Source organism: Apodemus sylvaticus, chromosome X, assembly GCF_947179515.1.
Source record: "Apodemus sylvaticus chromosome X, mApoSyl1.1, whole genome shotgun sequence".
Taxonomy (NCBI): Eukaryota; Metazoa; Chordata; class Mammalia; order Rodentia; family Muridae; genus Apodemus; species Apodemus sylvaticus.
In genome coordinates, this window is record NC_067495.1 from 150186526 (window position 1) to 150195473 (window position 8948).

Here is an 8948-nt window from a genome sequence, read left to right on the forward strand (position 1 = left end):
CCTTTCCCTTTACTTCTACTGGCTCCCCCACCTCTAATTTCTTAACCATCCTTTTCCATGACAGGGATTGGACCTAGGGCCTCATATGAGGTAAAACTTGCTGCTCACATTCCAAATCCTAACTATGAATGCACAAGGAAACATTTTCAGACACGAAAGAACTCAAAGAGTTTACTTCCTCTACAATTTCTCTCCAGATTTTTTGATTTAGGAAACAGTGTGCTGGATGCAGGGGTGACAAGAGGAAGGTGGAAAGAGAGAAGCAAACAATCATTTTCTAATTTCCAGATGATAAAGAGTCTGTGCTCATGACTGGACAACTGGCCAGGGAGAGAGAGAGAGAGAGAGAGAGAGAGAGAGAGAGAGAGAGAGAGAGAGGAGAGAGAGAGAGGAGAGAGAGGAGAGAGAGGAGAGAGAGGAGAGAGAGGAGAGAGAGAGAGGGTTCCTTTGGGGGAATAAGGAAATGGCTCAGTGGGTAAATTGAGGGCCTGATGCTAGATTCCCAGTGCTGGACAGGAGGATCTCAGTGGCTTAATAGCCAGCCAGCCTAATTGCTGAGCTCCAAGTTTGGTGAAGGAGGAAGAAGAGGAAAAGGAGGAAGGAATGGAGGGAGAGAGGGAGAGAGGGAGGGAGGAAGGAAGGAAGGAAGGGAAGAAAATACTGGAAGGGCTAGTGTTAGAGATTGGTCAATGGTTAAGAGTACTTGTTGCTCTTTCAGAAGACCACAGTCTGGTTCCTAGCACACATGTGGTGTCTTACAAATATCTGTAACTCTAGTTCAAGGGGATCTGATGTCTTCTTCAGCCTTCCTGTACTAGGCATGCATATGGTGCATATGCATACATGCAGGCAAAACACAAATATATACATAAAATAAATTTTAAATAAAAGTTGTAAAAAATATAAGGTAGAAATAGAGGAAGATATCCTGACATCTACTCCTGGCCTGAATTTATGCAAACATGGGCAAATGCACACATACATAAAAACAAAGTTCTTTCTAAGAGCTACTGGGAATCAAGTGAATAGAATGCTAGATATCTTTGAACACATAGGTAGGAGATTTTTACATAGACACTTGGTAGAAGTGCTGAACTTGAGGGAGTACAAATGTTGACTCCAGAGAAAATAAAATGTTAGATGAGGAAGGAAACAAAATTACACTAATTATTCATTTGTGACTAGTGTTCCCTTGGATTTGAGAATTTGATAGTGTAAACTCCAAAAAATGATGCACCTGAAATCATCAGTGTGCATTGTGCAAGAAGGAAGGCCAAACATGAAGTACGTGGTGGCTAGAGAGGAGACAGGTGAAAGAGCTACATCATCATCTTTCCTCATGCCACAGAGGCACGTGTTCCACTATGTTCATAGCTGCCTTATTTGTGATAGCCAGAAGCTGGAAACAGCCCAGATGTCTCATGACAGAAGAATGGATACAGAAAATGTGGTTCATTTACACAATGGAATACTACTCAGCTATTAAGAACATGGGCATCCTGAATTTTTCAGGTAGATGGACGGAACTAGAAAATATCCTGAGAGGGGTAACTCAGACCTAAAAGGACATGCATGGTATGTACTCACAAATAAGTGGATGTTAAAAAGTACAGAGTACCCAAGATACAGTCCACAGAACTTAAAAGAGTCAACAAGCTAAAGGGCCCAAGTAAGGACCCCTCAGTCCCACTTGGGAGGAAGAAGAAAGCAATCATAAGTAGGGAGTGTTGGGGTTTTGTCTAAGCTCCACCCACACCTACCTGGCAATAGCCAGGTATGCCCCGCCCCAGAGATCTGGCCCACTATAAGAGGGGCTACTTGCTTCTCCTCTCTCTCTTTGCTCTCTGCTCTCCCACACTCTCTCACCTCTCTGCCCCTGGGGCTCTTCCCCCCCCCCCTCCACGTGGTCATGGCCAGCCTCCTCTCTCTCTCTTCTCTCTCTCTCTCTCTCTCTCTCTCTCTCTCTCTCTCTCTCTCTCTCTCTCTCTCTCTCTCTCTCTCTCTCTCTCTCCCACTAACTCCCATCCCCTATTCTAAATAAACTCTATTCTATACCATGTCTGTGTGTGTGTGGTCCCTCAGGGGCAGAGGTGCCCAGGCAAGGGCCCGCCTAGACACCTTCCCCCACGCCGCCTAGCCACACTCACCTAACCTCCTATACTCCCCCCTTTAAGCCCCTTCGTCCTGCTGCCGATAGTCCTCACCTAACCCCAAAGTCCTTCAGGGAGGAAGGGAGGGAGGGAAAGTAGACAGGGGTGAGGGAGTGGGGGGGGAGAACATGTCTGGTATTGGGTGAGGGAAAGGGTCTGAAGCCCTGAGGGCCAGCAGAAAGAATGGAAACAGGCAGTCTTGGAGGTAGGAGGTTTTGGGGGGGGGGGGGTACCCTCCAGAATGTACCGGAGACCTGGGAGGTGAGAAATGTCCCTTTCCCTGCTCCAGCATTGAGCTGGGTTTTCCATCCTCAGCTCAGATCATCAGTTATCAGCCTGTGAAACTCCTGACCTTTTGTTCTTTAGAGAACAAAGAGCAGTTTTATAGCTGCTGCTCTCACCTGGAAGCCATGGGCAGCCTCACCTGGAAGTCTGCTAGACTTGAAGTGCTTTGATCTCAGCAGGCAACCTGCTGAGATTGGAGCCAGCAAGTTCTTGGACCTCTCCTTGAAGTCTGGGAGAAGGGATTTCTTCCTAAGCTATATATTGGCTAATATTTATTAAAGTTCTAGTCTTGATCAGCATGATGTTGACTTGACTCATTTCTCTTTTTGCCGTTTCTTCATCCATCCCTAAGTTTCTCTTCCAGGAACCAGCCCCCAATAACAACAGAATACAACAGAGAAACTCCCAGGACTCAAAGGGAGGGACCTGAGATGAAATGCCTGACAGTAGGGAGAGGGGATTTATAGAGCCTACCTCCAGCAGGAAGACAGGGCATCAAATGATGGAGTTGGGGGCATCCCAGTCATAAATCTGACCCATAATTGTCCCTGTCTGAAAGAATTACAGGGATGGAAATGGAGAGGAACCTGAGGAAAAGAAGGTCCAGAGAGAGACCCAAAGTGGGATCTAGCTCAAGGGGAGGTCCCAAGGCCTAACACTATTACTGAGGCTATGGAGCACTCACAAAAAAGGACTGAGCTTGACAGCACTACAGAAGACCCAACAAGGTGTTGGGTCTTCTGAAAGAGTCAGATGCAGATATTTGCACCCAACTAATAGACAGAAGCAGCTGTCCTCTGTTGTTGAAAGGGGAGGCTGAAAGAAGCTGAGGAGAAGGGTAATCCTGTAGGAGGACCAGCAGTCTCATTTAATCGGGACCCCCAAGATCTCTCAAACACTGGGCAACCAACCAGACACCAGTTGATATGAGGCCCCCAATGTTGGGGTTTTGTGTAAGCTCCACCCCACACCTACCTGGCAATAGCCAGGTATGCCCCGCCCCAGAGATCTGGCCCACTATAAGAGGGGCTACTTGCCCCTCCTCTCTCTCTTTGCTCTCCCACATACTCTCACCTCTCTGCCCCTGGGGCTCTCTTCCCCCCCCCACGTGGTCATGGCCGGCCTCCACTCTCTCTCTCTCTCTCTCTCTCTCTCTCTCTCTCTCTCTCACTAACTCCCATCCCCTATTCTGAATAAACTCTATTCTATACCATGTCCGTGTTCACTGACTTCTTCATTGAATCCTTAATCATCCTTCACCCAACACACATACAGTAGAGGACTGTTGGGTCTGTGTTCATTCAGAGATGATGGACCTAACCCTCAAGAGACTGGAGGCCTCAGGGAGTTTAGAGGTCAGGGGTTGTAGGTGGTGGGGACATCCATGTGGATACAGGGGGCTTTGGGGAGGAGGTAGGGAATGTAGAACAGTCAGAGGGTGGACAGGGTGGGAAGGGGATAAAATGTGGAGTGTAAAAAATTAATTTATATATATATATATATATATATATATATATATATATATACAACTGACAATTCCTAAGATACAAAAAGACAAATAGGATTACATAACCAAATCATTTAGATAACTGGAGGCAAATAAATGCCAAGCAAAACAGCTAAAGTGTGGAAAATGTTTGATTCTGGAGAATGGACAGTGGATGGTTGGAGCCTGGGTGTTGATAACTTTTTTATGTTAAATTATGTCTTCCTTTAATTAAAAAAAAATAAAGTTGCCCTCACCTGAACAGCAAAGTAGAGTTGTTCCTGGTTGCAGAGGGGAGGGCTGGATGAGGGTGAGTCAGCTCTGAGAGTCTGAGAGTAGAAAAGCTGGCCCAGCCCCTTGCTTGCTACATGACCCTCATCTGGGTAACATACTACAGCTGGCTCTGATGGTGTGACCACAGATGAGCCAGCCCTAAGGGCATGAGAGTGGGAGGATTGGTGCCCCTTGCCCACTGTGGCATTGGATGAGCTAGCCAGGGTAGTGCTGGAGAACCCACCCCAGTGGCATGGTTACTGGAGAGCTTGCCAGCTGACCATCTCAGCTACTACCCAAGCCCAGAACTAGGGCTTTGAGTTGGCCACACCAACAATCTACTCCATTGATAAACTGCTAGACTGTATGAAGGAGCTGGTCATATAGATCCAAAACTACAGGATCTCCATGAGATGGCTCCTAGGATAACAATGCTTGCCACCAAGAGAGATGACCTGAGCTCCACTCCTGGAACCTACATGGTAAAAGAAAATAACTGATTCCCACTAAGTTATCCTTTGACTCTGTGTATTAATACTCGAAAACTCACAGCCCTCCCCCCCCCACACACACACCACACACAAATTACTAAAAAAAAAAATGCTAAGGATGTTGCTCAGATGACCCATCTAACACACCAAAGGCCCTGGGTAAGATTCCACAGCACTGCTTAAAATGAGGTGATGGAGGTACACAGGCCTTTAATATCAGCACCTCCAAAAAAAAGGGGGGAAAGATGGAAGAGCAAACTCCAAACCCAGCCTTGGCTTCAGTCAGCTTGAGGCCCATCTGAGCCACATAGACCCTGTTTCAAATCAACAGAAGAAAAGTTCAATCTAAATGTAAACAAAATAAAACACAAAGCAAATTTTAAAAAGGAATTAACCTTTCTTTGCTCTGGCCTACTTCTTCTCCCTTGAGATTATACTGTCTCTTAATAAACTGACTCTGCTTTGTTACTGCTTTGCACTGGCTGCTCTTCCAGAGGACCTGGGTTCAGTTCCTAGTACCCACACAGCAGCTCATGACTGTCTATAACTCCAGGGAATCTGACACCCTCGTACAGATATACTTGCAGGCAAAACAACAATGCACATAAAATAAGTATTTAAGAAGGAAAGCAAAAACAAAACAAAACGAAATCAGGATAAGGGTTGGCAGAGAAGCCTTCTTGGGTAAAAACAAGTTCTTGCTTCAAAGCCTGATGACCTGACTCGAATCCTCAGAACCTACAGTGGAAAGAAAGAACTAACTACTAAAAGTTGTCCTTTTAATACCCATAAAATTATATACTTCTGTAATTGTACATGCATGCACACACATGCATGCACACATGCACACAAATACATTCCACACACAATAATAATAATAATAATAATAATAAAGTATATTTATAAAATGTAAACAAGAAAACTAGTGGCACACCTATATGTAACCCTAGTACTTGGAAAGCTCAGACATGAGGATCTCTGGTTCCAGGCCAGCCTAGGCTACTGATACCATGTCTTTTTTTTTTTTTAAAAAGCCAACACAAAACTAACAAAACAAAACAAAGAAATATACAAAAACATCTAGCAAGATGACTCAGTGGGTAAAGGTGCCTATCATGCAACCCTAGAAACCTGAGTTCAAGCCACAAAACCCACAAAAAGGTGAAAGAGATCCAACTCCACAAAGTTGTCCTCTGACCTATGCACATACATGCATACACACTAATGGTTTTTTTTTAAGAGCTAGGAGTGTATCTCATAAATAGTGGGCTTACCTGGGATTTATGAGGACTAAGATTTGATCTCCATCACCACAAAAAAGAAGATATAAAGTAAGATGTTAATAAGGTGTGATTATCAGTAGCTATATGTCATGATCTTAGGGAGATTGCTTAATATTATAAATACACCCACACACACACACACACACACACACACACACACATATATATATATATATATATATATATAAATTTCCATAAAATGACAGTTAAAAATCAAATGGGGCCATGTATGGTGGCACACGCTTACAATCCTATCACTTGGAATGCAGTAAGAATTCATGGTCAGCCTGGACTACACAATGAAACCCTAGCAAATGCAAAGTATCTATGAAATTTGTGGGGGAATATTAAATTAGAGTCTTAGGCTACTCAAGAAATAGAGTGCTGCTTTACTTTATGTATAGTTTTGAACTCTAGACAGAATAAAGAACTAAACATAAGAAGCACAACTATTAAATATTAAAAGTGCATTTAAAAGGGCTCAAGGCATGCTTAGCAGTTAAAAGCATTTGTTGCTCTTATAGAGGACCTGGATTCAGTTCCCAATACCCACATGGTGACTCACAACCATCTGTCACTCCACTTCCTGGGGATCTGATGCCTACTTCTGACCTCCTCAGGCACCAGGAATGCATGTGGAACATACACATACATGCAGACAAAACATTCATTAGACATAAAATAAAACAAAATAAATAGTTAATTCAAGAAAAATTAAAAGTATATAATAAACATTTTTACAATCTTTGAATAGAAAAGACCTAGCTAAACAAGGCCTAAATGCCATTAAAAATCATTTATATATTTTATTACCTTAAAAACTCTTGTGACATATTGTATAGAGGGAAAAATAAAGTAAAATTTTAGATTTTGTTTAACTTTTTCTTAAAAAATAAAGTATCTAGCTTACCATTAAAACTAAAAACAGATATATATTAAGAGCATAAAGGCTAAATATTTATAATAAATTACTAATCAGACTCATACATAAGGAAATGATATAAATTAATAAATCTAAGAACAATATCACTAATTAAAACATCAAAAGATAGTATCAAATCCTTCAGATAGGCTGAACTTTGAATAAACAGCAAACAATATTTTTTAAAAACTGGGAAAGGGACTGAAGAGATTGCTTAATGGTTAAGAGTACTTGTTGCTCTTAGAGAGAACCTTGGTTTATTCCCAGATGGTGGTTCATAGCCATGTGTAATTCCTGTTCCAAGGGATCCAAAGCGCTCTTTTGACATCTTCTGGCACTAGACATGTACATGGTGCACAAACATACAAGCAGGCAAAACATTCATATGCATAAAAATAAATTATTTTTTAAAAAAACTAAAAAAATAAAGTGATCAGCAATTTGTAAATCAAAACATTAATTAAATACTATTCACTTATTCATCAGATTGCTAAATTAAAATTAAAATTAAATTAAATGTAAAAGTGCTAATAATATCTAGTTATGCCGGGCGGTGGTGGCACACACCGGTAATCCCAGCACTCTGGGAGGCAGAGGCAGGCAGATTTCTGAGTTCGAGGCCAGCCTGGTCTACAGAGTGAGTTCCAGGACAGCCAGGGCTATACAGAGAAACCCTGTCTTGAGAAAATCAAATCCCAAATATCAAAAAAAAAAAATCCAGTTATGAGAATGGAAGGAAAAGAGTACATACTCTGTAAGTAAAAACAATTCAAATTCTTTACCATGCTAAATCAGGCAGTTGATGTTTAGGCATACTGAAATTTTAAATGCAGGAATCTTGTAACCTAGCAAGAACATCAAAGTCCAGTGGCACTCAGGTGACAATTTTGGAGGTCTTACATAGGATCTCATAACTTTTTTTTGTCAAGATTCTGCACTTAGACTACCACGTTACTGAACATGGCACACCACTGGGTGCCATGTCAGTGTGCAAGGTTATCCCAAGTCTTTGAGATGAACCATGTCATGTTTATGGACAGACATTACCCATGAGTTAAAAAAAAATCCCTAAATATTCTACCATAATGAAAACTCACCCAAGTCAGGCTCCGTAGTCAAGTTACAGGTCAGCTTTTGGCTAAACAGTCAGTCACTCTGGGCTTGTTGGACAAAAAGTTCTAGAAAGGAAAATAGCTCAGAAACATCCTAAAGTCTCAAGATGGCCAACTCACCTCACCAGCTAAGAAATCTGACTAGAGGCTGGACTGCCTTTTGTGAGGTGTAACCATCTAAAACCTTTGGAATTCTAGGATGTACTTTTTAATATGGTGATAAAATGTGAATATCAATGTGACTATTCTAACTATTTTAAGTTTCACAATGTTCACTACATTGTCTACATCTCCAGTGATGACTACAGTCTAATTACAGAACTTTTTTTTCCGCCCCCAAGGAAAACTGTACCTGAACATGGAAGTAGTCCCTTTGAGGAATTGATAATACAAAGAAAAATATAAAGAAATAAAATTAGTCTGTATAGTGCTGAAAATGCAAGTGACAAATGTTCAGAATTTTCTTGAAATGGCCACACAGAAGCAGCATATAGTCGTGTGGCGGAGGTGTAAACTTGTAATGAAAAGCATACACATCTGTGAAAAGCGGAAGGATACATGCAGGGTGAAGAGATACATGTGCGACAACGGCAGACTATATGTGCAGTGAGTAGTGGAAGACTACATGCACACAACAAAGGAGTAAATTCATGGTGGAGGGACATTTGGTGGGACACACACGGAGATAAACTTATGATCGAATCAAGGACTTGTGGCGGAGGGATGGACAGAGATAGTTGAAGCATAAGCCCCCATAAGCGAGCGCTTGCGCATGCGCAAGCGCGGAGGGATCAGTTGGTGACAAGAAAGGGCGTGACTGGGCGGGGCGTGACTGGGCGGGGCGTGACTGGGCGGGGCGTGACTGGGCGGGCATGCCGAGACCTTTTAACTGAGCGGCAAGGCTGAGGCAGCCATTTAATGCTGCGGAGCACAACGAAGAGGAAGG